Below are 13013 nucleotides of genomic sequence, written 5' to 3' on the forward strand. Positions count from 1 at the left end.
ACCTTACAATGGTATTTCTCTACTCACCCAACCTAGTACAGTATAGTTCCCTCTGGGGATGTGTGTGAGTCCAGTACACTGAAACAGATATCTGTTTTCCTGATCTGTTATCCTGATCTGTTATCCCCTGACTGTTGTCCTCCGATCTGTTATCCCCTGATCTGTTATCCTCTTATCTGTTATCCCCTGATCTGTTATCCCCTGATCTGTTATCCCCTGATCTGTTATCCTGATCTGTTATCCCCTGACTGTTATCCTGATCTGTTATCTCCTGATATGTTATCCTGATCTGTTATCCTCTGATCTGTTATCCCGATCTGTTATCCCCTGATCTGCTATCCTGATCTGTTATCCCCTGATCTGTTATCCTGATCTGTAATCCCCTGATCTGTTATCCTGATCTGTCATCCCCTGATCTGTTATCCCGATCTGTTATCCCCTGATCTGCTATCCAAATCTGATATCCCAATCTGTTATCCCATGATCTGTTATCCCCTGATCTGTTATCCTGATCTGTTATCCTGATCTGTTATCCTGATCTGTTGTCCCCTGATCTGTTATCCCCTGATCTGTTATCCTGATCTTTTATCCTGATATGTTATCCCCTGATCTGTTATCCTGATCTGTTATCCCCTGATCTGTTATCCCTGATCTGTTATCCCCTGATCTGTTATCCTGATCTGTTATCCCCTGATCTGTTATCCTGATCTGTTATCCTGATCTGTTATCCCATGATATGTTATCCTGATCTGTTATCCCCTGATCTGTTATCCCTGATCTGTTATCCCCTGATCTGTTATCCTGATCTGTTATCCCATGATATGTTATCCTGATCTGTTATCCTGATCTGTTATCCCATGATATGTTATCCTGATCTGTTATCCCCTGATCTGTTATCCTGATATGTTATCCCCTGATCTGTTATCCTGATCTGTTATCCTGGTCTGTTATCCTGATCTGTTATCCCCTGATATGTTATCCTGATCTGTTATCCCCTTATCTGTTATCCTGATATGTTATCCCCTGATATGTTATCCTGATCTGTTATCCTGGTCTGTTATCCTGATCTGTTATCCCCTGATATGTTATCCTGATCTGTTATCCCCTGATCTGTTATCCCCTGATCTCTCCTGCAATCACCAGAGAGAGGGTTTAGCCAAGCTGAAAACAGCATGAACAGCTGGTTGCTGTGAAGCTTGACTGCAGACTGTGACAGCTCCTACAAAAGTTCTGTCTAAATATCTCCTCGATTTGTCCCATTTTCTTTCCTAGAGCCTCATTCTCAAAGAAGTTATGAACTGAGAGAACTTAGCCTCCATAATGGTTGAAAAAGAGGCAAGGAAATAGGATTTTATAAATCGCAGAAAAACTAAAGACACAGGGATTCAGTCTGAGGAGCGTTATGGTGTTCTGCACTGACAGAGATTCAGTCTGAGGAGAGTTGTGGTGCTATGCACTAACAGGGATTCAATCTGAGGTGCGTTGTGGTGCTCTACACTGACAGGGATTCAGTCTGAGGAGAGTTGTGGTGCTCTGCACTGACAGGGATTCAGTCTGAGGAGCGTTGTGGTGCTCTGCACTGACAGGGATTCAGTCTGAGGAGAGTTGTGGTGCTCTGCACTGACAGGGATTCAGTCTGAGGAGCGCTGCACTATACTACAGACACTGCGCTTTTTAAGGGCAATTTCCCCCAATGTTCGTGGAGATCACAGTAAACACTGCAGATGCTGGCTCAAGTGGAAATGATACTGAACAAAAAATTGAACCACAACATGTAATGTGTTGGTTCCATGTTTTGTGAACTGAAATAAAATATCCCAGAAATGTTCCATATAAACAAAAAGCTTATATCTGTCAAATGTTGGCAACAAATTAGTTTTTCATCCCTGTTAGTGAGGATTTCTCCTTATTAAAATAATCCATTCACCTGACAGGTGAATATCAATATCAAAAAGTGGATGCTTAATTTATTTATTGTGTTGGGGACAATAAAAGGCCACTCTAAAATGTGCAGTTTTGACACACATCGCAATGCCACAGAAGTTTTCAGGGAGTGTGCGATTGGCATGCTGACTCCTGGAATGTCCACCAGAGCTGTTGCCAGAGAATGTAATGTTCATTTCTCCACCATAAGACGTTGTTTTAGTGAATTTGGCAGTACATCCAACCGGCCTCACAACCGCAGACCATGTGTAACCACGCTAGCCCAGGACCTCCACATCCAGCTTCTTCAGCTGTGGGATCGTCTGAGACCAGCTACCCGGACAGCTGATGAAACTGTGGGATCGTCTGAGACCAGCTACCCGGACAGCGGATGAAACTGTGGGATCGTCTGAGACCAGCTACCCGGACAGCTGATGAAACTGTGGGATCGTCTGAGACCAGCTACCCGGACAGCTGATGAAACTGTGGGATCGTCTGAGACCAGCTACCCGGACAGCGGATGAAACTGTGGGATCGTCTGAGACCAGCTACCCGGACAGCTGATGAAACTGTGGGATCGTCTGAGACCAGCTACCCGGACAGCGGATGAAACTGTGGGATCGTCTGAGACCAGCTACCCGGACAGCTGATGAAACTGTGGGATCGTCTGAGACCAGCTACCCGGACAGCTGATGAAACTGTGGGATCGTCTGAGACCAGCTACCCGGACAGCTGATGAAACTGTGGGATCGTCTGAGACCAGCTACCCGGACAGCTGATGAAACTGTGGGATCGTCTGAGACCAGCTACCCGGACAGCGGATGAAACTGTGGGATCGTCTGAGACCAGCTACCCGGACAGCTGATGAAACTGTGGGATCGTCTGAGACCAGCTACCCGGACAGCGGATGAAACTGTGGGATCGTCTGAGACCAGCTACCCGGACAGCGGATGAAACTGTGGGTTTGCAGAACCGAAGATTTCTCTTCACAGATGAATCCCATTGTCAACTGTACCGGGCAGATGACACAGAGCATGTATGGCATGGTGGGCGAGTGGTTTGCTGATGTCAACGTTGTGAACAGAGTTCCCAGTGGTGGCGGTGGGGTTATGGTATAAGCTACGGACAATGTACACAATTGCATTTTATCGATGGCGATTTGAATGCACAGAAATACCGTGACAAGATCCTGAGGCTCATTGTCGTGCCATTCATCCACCGCCATCACCTCATGTTTCAGCCTTTTTATGCAAGGCCCCATATCTCAAGGATCTGTACACAATTCCTGGAAGCTGAAAATGTCCCAGTTATTCCATGGCCTGCATACTCACCAGACATGTCACCCATTTTGGGATGCTGTGGATCGACGTATATGACAGCGTGTTCCAGTTTCCCGCCAATATTCAAGCAACTTCGCACAGCCATTGAGAAAGTGTGGGACAACATTCCAAAGGTCACAATCAACAGATGGATCAACTCTATGCGAAGGAAATGTGTGAGGAAAATGACCACACCCCAACTTTTTGTTGTTGTTGGTCACAGACACCTTATCCGTAATCCAAGTCATGTGAAATCTATGGATTAGCGTCTAATGATTTAATTTCAATTGACTGATTTCCTTATGTGAACTCTTAACTCAGTACCCCTCTTTGGACTGGCCTCTACTACGGCTGTGAAATTAGTCTTGCTAGAACGGCAGATCAACAGACCTCCAGCTAGTTCATCTATCCGGTGTTGTTTCAGAGTATTTCCCCTCAGCTCATTAAAGCAACAGGAAGTGTGAAAGAAAATAAACTATTAAAGCTGTAGTGAGTAGAGGCCTTAGTAAATACTCTGTGTCTGGCTGATTGGTCATTCTCATTTCAATTATTCTTAGCTGCATGAGGAGACGCAGGTAGTCTAGTGGTTAGAGTGTAGAGGAGGCAGGTAGTCTAGTGGTTAGAGTGTAGAGCTGGCAGGTAGCCTATTGGTTAGAGTGTAGAGGAGGCAGGTAGCCTAGTGGTTAGAGGGGAGAGGCGGCAGGTAGCCTAGTGGTTAGAGTGTAGAGGTGGCAGGTAGCCTAGTGGTTAGAGTGTAGAGGAGGCAGGTAGCCTAGTGGTTAGAGTGTGGAGGCGGCAGGTCGCCTAGTGGTTAGAGTGTAGAGGTGGCAGGTAGCCTAGTGGTTAGAGTGTAGAGGAGGCAGGTAGCCTAGTGGTTAGAGTGTGGAGGCGGCAGCGTTGGGCCAGTAACTGAAAGGTTGCTATGATCGAATCCCCTGAGCGAACAAGGTACAAATCTGTTGATCTGCCCTTGAACAAGGGAGTTAACCAACTGTTCCCCGGTAGGCTGTCATTGTAAATAAGAATTTGTTCTTAACTGACTTCCCTGGTTAAATATATTTAAAGAAAATAATTAGGTGGAAGTTCAAGTAATCCTGAAAACAATCCTGAAAACAAAGTAGTCGGAAGAATGAAGGTTAAATATCTATCTCTCTCTCTATATACAGTGCCTTGCGAAGGTATTCGGCCCCCTTGGACTTTGCAACCTTTTGCCACATTTCAGGCTTCAAACATAAAGATATAAAACTGTATTTTTTTGTGAAGAATCAACAACAAGTGGGACACATTCATGAAGTGGAACGACATTTATTGGATATTTCAAACTTTTTTAACAAATCAAAAACTGAAAAATTGGGCGTGCAAAATTATCAGCCAAGATGCTCTCTCCAAGTCTATCAACATAACAGCCAAGATGCCGAGATATCTCTATCAACATAACAGCCAAGATGCTCTCTCTCTATCAACATAGCAGCCAAGATGCTCTCTCCAAGTCTATCAACATAACAGCCAAGATGCTCTCTCCAAGTCTATCAACATAACAGCCAAGATGCTCTCTCCAAGTCTATCAACATAACAGCCAAGATGCTCTCTCTCTATCAACATAACAGCCAAGATGCTCTCTCTCTATCAACATAACAGCCAAGATGCTCTCTCCAAGTCTATCAACAGTTAAATGACCTCATCTTCCTCTCCACTTTCTCCAGCAGTATTGACCGTTCATTGGCCACTACATTTTCAGTATTCAATTGGTCACTGTCACCATGCAGTGGAAATCAAGTCAGGTGGAAATCAAGGTACTGACAGCATAAAAACTTCTACAAAAATCATTAACATGTCCTTGAAATGAACCTGTAGATTTCCTCTTTAGGGGCTCTATGTAATCCGTATCGCTGAAGAGTTACAGATTTCGTTAAATAAATGTAAAGGTCATTTCCTATTGAGCCGACATATGCAGCGTTTACCATGAATGTAATGTCCGCTAACGAGACAGACAGAGACAGATAGAGACAGATAGAGACAGATAGAGACAGACAGACAGACAGACAGACAGACAGACAGACAGACAGACAGACAGACAGAGAGACAGACAGACAGACAGACAGACAGACAGCCAGCCAGCCAGACAGACAGACAGACAGACAGACAGACAGACAGACAGACAGACAGACAGACAGAGTGACAGACAGAGTGACAGAGAGTAACAGACAGGTGGTGGTGTTCATATCTGTTGGACGAAGAGAAGGAAGGTGACACAGCAACAGTTCCAGACTGATTCACAGTTTCACTGTAACAGAAGGGGTAACAGAAGGGAAAACAGAAAGGGAAATAGAAAGGAAAATAGAAGGAGAAACAGGTCATTGAGACTGATATTGAGTCTTGTTGGATGTATAAGGTGACACTGCACCAGCCAAGATTAATCTCTCTCTCTCTGTCTATCAACAGTTACGACCCGATCTTCCCCTTCTTTTCCTCCAGCAGTATTGACCGTTCATTGGCCACGACGTTTCAGTATTCAATTGGTCACTGTCACCATGCAGTGTGCTGGACCGATGTGGCCAGTCCAGTGGGAATCAGGGTCAGATCAATATATCTGAATCCTCTTAGTATGTGTCAAGCAGACAAATGATGTTGGAGAAGTGAGAGTTTGGAGACGTATTGATGCCATGTTTTTTCACTCTGTGTGTCCTCAAGGTGGTATGCAGACACAAGCATGCACACAAACACACACACACTCAGAATGAGGGACAGAACGAGGGATAGAACGGGGGACAGAACGAGGACAGAATGAGGGACAGAACGAGGGACAGAACGAGGGACAGAATGAGGGACAGAACGAGGGATAGAACGAGGACAGAACGAGGAATACAATGGGGACAGAATGAGGGACAGAACGAGGACAGAACGAGGTACAAAACGAGGGACAGAATGAGGGATAGAATGAGAGACAAAATGGGGGACAGTATGAGGGACAGAATGCGGGACAGAATGAGACACAGAATGAGGGACAGAATGGGGGACAGAATGAGGGACAGAATGAGGGACAGAATGAGGGACAGAATGGTGGACAGAATGAGGGACAGAATGGGGGACAGAATGAGGGACAGAATGGGGGACAGAATGAGGGACAGAATGAGGGACATAATGGGGGACAGAGTGAGGGACAGAATGGGGGACAGAATGAGGGACAGAATGGGAGACATAATGAGGGACAGAATGAGGGACAGAATGGGGGACAGAATGAGGGACAGAATGAGGGACAGAATGAGGGACAATTTCAATTAATATCTAGGAGGATAATATCTAGGAGGAGAGGAGAATAATATCTAGGAGGAGAAGAGGATAATATCTAGGAGGAGAGGAGGATAATATCTAGGAGGAGAGGAGGATAATATCTAGGAGGAGAGGAAGATAATATATAGGAGGAGAGGAGGATAATATCTAGGAGGAGAGGAGGATAATATCTAGAAGGAGAGGAGGATAATATCTAGGAGGAGAGGAGGATAATATCTAGGAGGAGAGGAGGATAATATCTAGGAGGAGAGGAGGATAATATCTAGGAGGAGAGGAGGATAATATCTAAAAGGAGAGGAGGATAATATCTAGGAGGAGAGAAGGATAATATCTAGAAGGAGAGGAGGATAATATCTAGGAGGAGAGGAGGATAATATCTAGGAGGAGAGGAGGATAATATCTAGGAGGAGAGGAGAATAATATTTAGGAGGAGAGGGGGATACTATCTAGGAGGATAATATCTAGGAGGAGAGAATAATAATATCTAGGAGGAGGATAATGTCTAAGATGAGGATAGTATCTAGGAGGAGGATAATGTCTAGGAGGAGAGTATGATAATATCTAGGAGGAGAGGAGGATAATATCTTGGAGGAGGATAATATCTAGGATGAGGATAATATCTAGGAGGAGGATAATGTCTAGGAGGAGAGGAGGATAATATCTTGGAGGAGGATAATATCTAGGAGGAGAGGAGAATAATATCTAGGAGGAGGATAATGTCTAGGAGGAGAGGAGGATAATATCTAGGAGGATAGGAGGATAATCTCTTGGAGGAGAGGAGGATAATATCTAGAAGGAGAGGAGGATAATATCTAGGAGGATAATATCTAGGAGGAGAGGAGGATAATATCTAGGAGGAGAGGAGGATAATATCTAAAAGGAGAGGAGGATAATATCTAGGAGGAGAGAAGGATAATATCTAGAAGGAGAGGAGGATAATATCTAGGAGGAGAGGAGGATAATATCTAGGAGGAGAGGAGGATAATATCTAGGAGGAGAGGAGAATAATATTTAGGAGGAGAGGGGGATACTATCTAGGAGGATAATATCTAGGAGGAGAGAATAATAATATCTAGGAGGAGGATAATGTCTAAGATGAGGATAGTATCTAGGAGGAGGATAATGTCTAGGAGGAAAGGATGATAATATCTAGGAGGAGAGGAGGATAATATCTTGGAGGAGGATAATATCTAGGATGAGGATAATATCTAGGAGGAGGATAATGTCTAGGAGGAGAGGAGGATAATATCTTGGAGGAGGATAATATCTAGGAGGAGAGGAGAATAATATCTAGGAGGAGGATAATATCTAGGAGGAGGATAATGTCTAGGAGGAGAGGAGGATAATATCTAGGAGGATAGGAGGATAATCTCTTGGAGGAGAGGAGGATAATATCTAGAAGGAGAGGAGGATAATATCTAGGAGGATAATATCTAGGAGGAGAGGAGGATAATATCTAGGAGGAGAGGAGGATAATATCTAGAAGGAGAGGAGGATAATATCTAGGAGGAGAGGAGGATAATATCTAGAAGGAGAGGAGGATAATATCTAGGAGGAGAGGAGGATAATATCTAGGAAGAGAGGAGGATAATATCTAGGAGGAGAGGAGAAAAATATTTAGGAGGAGAGGGGGATACTATCTAGGAGGATAATATCTAGGAGGAAAGGATAATAATATCTAGGAGGAGGATAATGTCTAGGATGAGGATAATATCTAGGAGGAGGATAATGTCTAGGAGGAGAGGAGGATAATATCTAGGAGGAGAGGAGGATAATATCTTGGAGGAGGATAATATCTAGGATGAGGATAATATCTAGGAGGAGGATAATGTCTAGGAGGAGAGGAGGATAATATCTTGGAGGAGGATAATATCTAGGAGGAGAGGAGAATAATATCTAGGAGGAGGATAATGTCTAGGAGTAGAGGAGGATAATATCTAGGAGGATAATCTCTTGGAGGAGAGGAGGATAATATCTAGAAGGAGAGGAGGATAATATCTAGGAGGATAATATCTAGGAGGAGTATAATATCTAGGAGGATAATATCTAGGAGGAGGATAATATCTAGGAGGAGGATCATATCTAGGAGGATAATATCTAGGAGGAGGATAATATCTAGGAGGAGATGGGGATAATATCTAGGAGGAGAGGAGGATAATATCTAGGAGGAGAGGAGTATAATATCTCGGAGGATAATATCTAGGAGGAGGATAATATCTAGGAGGAGAGGAGTATAATATCTAAGAGTAGAGGAGGATAATATCTAGGAGGAGAGGAGGATAATATCTAGGAGGAGAGGAGGATAATATCTAGAAGGAGAGGAGGATAATATCTAGGAGGAGGATAATATCTAGGAGGAGAGGAGGTTAATATCTAGAACGAGAGGAGGATAATATCTAGAAGGAGTGGAGGATAATATCTAGGAGGACAATATCTAGGAGGAGAGGAGGATAATATCTAGGAGGAGAGGAGGATAATATCTAGAAGGAGAGGAGGATAATATCTAGGAGGATAATATCTAGGAGGAGGATAATATCTAGGAGGAGAGGATGATAATATCTAGGAGGAGAGGAGGATAATATCTAGAAGGAGAGGAGGATAATATCTAGGAGGATAATATCTAGGAGGAGAGGAGGATAATATCTACGAGGATAATATCTAGGAGGAGAGGAGGATAATATCTAGGAGGAGAGGAGGATAATATCTAGAAGGAGAGGAGGATAATATCTAGGAGGAGAGGAGGATAATATCTAGGAGGAGAGGAGGATAATATCTAGGAGGAGAGGAGGATAATATCGAGGAGGAGAGGAGGATAATATCGAGGAGGAGAGGAGGATAATATCTAGGAGGATAATATCTAGGAGGAGAGGAGGATAATTTCTAGGAGGAGAGGAGGATATTATCTAGAAGGAGAGGAGGTGTAACGCTCGTTGTTTCATGAAGAAGGAGTGGACCAAAGCGCTGCGTGGTACCTGTTCATGATCATTTATTTAAACTGAACACTGAGACAAAATAACAAAATGGAACAAGACGATACAGTTCTGTCTGGTGCAGACACAAAACAGAAAACAACTACCCACAAAACACAGATGGGAAAAAGCTGCCTAAGTATCATTCTCAATCAGAGACAACGAAAAACAGCTGCCTCTGATTGAGAACCACACACGGGCAAACACAAAGAAATAGAAAACATAGAAATAAAGAAACTAAAATGCCCATCCTAGTCACACCATGGCCTATCCAAAATAGAGAATATCTAGAAGGAGAGGAGGATAATATCTAGGAGGATAATATCTAGGAGGAGAGGAGGATAATATCTAGGAGGATAATATCTAGGAGGAGAGGAGGATAATATCTAGGAGGAGAGGATGAAAATATCTAGGAGGAGAGGAGGATAATATCTAGGAGGAGAGGAGGATAATATCTAGGAGGAGAGGAGGAAAATATCTAGGAGGAGAGGAGGATAATATCTAGGAGGAGAGGAGGACAATATCTAGGAGGAGAGGAGGATAATATCTAGGAGGAGATGAGGATAATATCTAGGAGGAGAGGGGGATAATATCTAGGAGGATAATATCTAGGAGGAGAGGAGGATAATATCTTGGAGGAGGATAATATCTAGGAGGAGATGAGGATAATATCTAGGAGGAGGAAAATATGTAGGAGGAGAGGAGGGTAATATCTTGGAGGAGGATAATGTCTAGGAGGAGGATAATATCTAGGAGAAGGATAATATCTAGGAGGAGGAAAATATGTAGGAGAGGAGGATAATATCTTGGAGGAGGATAATGTCTTGGAGGAGGATAATATATAGGAGGAAAGGAGGATAATATATAGGAGGATAATATCTAGGAGGAGAGGAGGATAATATCTTGGAGGAGGATAATATCTAGGAGGAGAGGAGGATAATGTCCAGTAAGAGAGGAGGATAATATCTAGGAGGAGAGGAGGATCATATCTAGGAGGATAATATCTAGGAGGAGAGGATAATATCTAGGAGGAGAGGAGGATAATATCTAGGAGGAGAGGAGGATAATATCTAGGAGGAGAGGAGGATACTATTTAGGAGGAGAGGATGATAATAGCTAGAAGGATAATATCTAGAAGGACAATATCTAGGAGGAGAGGAGTATAATATCTAGGAGGAGAGGAGGATAATATCTAGGAGGAGATGAGGATAATATTTACGAGGAGAGGAGGATAATATCTAGAAGGAGAGGAGGATAATATCTAGGAGGAGAGGAGGATAATATTTAGTAGGAGAGGAGGATAATATCTAGGAGGATAATATCTAGGAGGAGAATATCTAGGAGGAGACGAGTATAATATCTAGGAAGAGAGAAGGATAATATCTAGGAGGAGGAAAATATGTAGGAGGAGAGGAGGGTAATATCTTGGAGGAGGATAATGTCTAGAAGGAGGATAATATCTAGGAGAAGGATAATATCTAGGAGGAGGAAAATATGTAGGAGGAGAGGAGGATAATATCTTGGAGGAGGATAATGTATTGGAGGAGGATAAGATATGGGAGGAAGGAGGATAATATCTAGAAGGAGGTTAATATCTAGGATGAGAGGAGGATAATATCTTGGAGGAGGATAATATCTTGGAGGAGGATAATATCTAGGAGGAGAGGAGGATAATATCTAGGAGGAGAGGAGTATAATATCTAGGAGGAGAGGAGGATAATATCTAGGAGGAGAGGAGGATAATATCTAGGAGGAGATGAGGATAATATCCCCCCTCAAGCCGATACCACGACGGCCCTCAAGGAACATCACTGGACTTTACTAAAAACCACATATCCTGAGGCTGCATTTATTGTAGCTGTGGATTTTAACAAAGCAAATTTAAAAATAAGACTACCTAATTCTATCAGCATATTGATTGTAGGACTCACGCTGGCATAACACTGGATAACTGCTACTCTGTCTTCCGTGATGCATACAAGGCCCTCCCCTGCCCTCCTTACCGCAAATCTGACCATGACATTTCACTCCTTCCTTCCAGAAACTCAAAAAGGATGTACCCGTGATAAAGACTATTCAATGCTGGTCTGACTAATCGGAATACGCGCCTCAAGATTGTTCTGATCACGCGAACTGTGACATGTTCTGGGAAGCCTCAGAGAATAATATTGATTTATACACTGATTGGGTGTGAGAGTTTATAAGGAAGTGCGTAGGAGATGTTGTACCCACTGTGACTATTAAAACCTACGCTAACCAGAAACAGTGTATAGATGGCGGCGTTAACACAAAACTGAGAGTGCAAACCACTGCATTTAACCATGGAAAGGTGACTGGGAATATGGCCCAATACAAACAGTGTAGTTATTCCCTCCGCAAGGCAATAAACAAGCAAAATGTCAGTATAGAGACAAAGTGTATTAGCAATTCGGCTCAGAAATGAGACATATGTGGCAGGGTCTTCAGACAATCACGGACTACAAAAAGATAACCAGCCACGTCACGGACAACGTGGTCTTGCTTCCAGACAAACTAAACACCTTCTTTGCCCGCTTTAAGGATAATAAAGTAGCACCTACGCGTCCCATTACCAAGGACTGTGGGCTCTCCTTCTCCGTGGCCGACGTGAGTACGACATTTAAACGTGTTAACCCTCGCAAAGCTACCGTGCCAGACTGTATCCTTAGCCGCGTCCTCAGAGCAAGCGCCGGCCAGCTGGCTGGTGTGTTTACGGACATATTCAATCTCTCCCTATCCCAGTCTGCTGTCCCCACATGCTTCAAAGATGGCCACCATTGTTCCTGTACCCAAGAAGGCAAAGGTAACTGAACTAAATTATTATTGCCCCGTAGCACTCACTTCTGTCATCATGAAGTGCTTTGAGAGACTAGTCAAGGATCATATCACCTCCACCTTACCTGTCACCCTAGACCCACTTCAGTTTGCATACCGTCCCAACAGGTCCAAAGACGATGCAATCGCCATCACACTGTACACTGCCCTTTCCCATATAGACAAGAGGAATACCTACGTCAGAATGCTGTTCATTGATTACAGCTCAGCTTTCAACACCATAGTACCCTCCAAACTCATCATTAAGCTGGAGGCCATGGGTCATAACACCGCCCTGTACAACTGGGTCCTGGACTTCCTGACGGGCCGCCCCCAGGTGGTGAGGGTAGGTAACAACATCTCCACTCCGCTGATCCTCAACACTGGGGCCCCGCAAGGGTGCGTTCTCAGCCCCCTCCTGTACTCCCTGTTCACCCACGACTGCGTGGCCATGCACGCCTCCAACTCAATCATCAAGTTTGCAGACGACACAACAGTAGTAGGCTTGATTACCAACAATGACGAGTCGGCCCACAGGGAGGAGGTGAGGGCACTCAGAGTGTGGTGTCAGGAAAATAACACTCAACGTCAACAAAACAAAATAGATGGTTGTGGACTTCAGGAAACAGCAGAGAGAGCACCCCCCATCCACATCGACAGGACAGAAGTGGAGAAGGTG

This window comes from Oncorhynchus clarkii, chromosome 17 (genome assembly GCF_045791955.1).
Source record: "Oncorhynchus clarkii lewisi isolate Uvic-CL-2024 chromosome 17, UVic_Ocla_1.0, whole genome shotgun sequence".
NCBI classification, from domain to species: domain Eukaryota; kingdom Metazoa; phylum Chordata; class Actinopteri; order Salmoniformes; family Salmonidae; genus Oncorhynchus; species Oncorhynchus clarkii.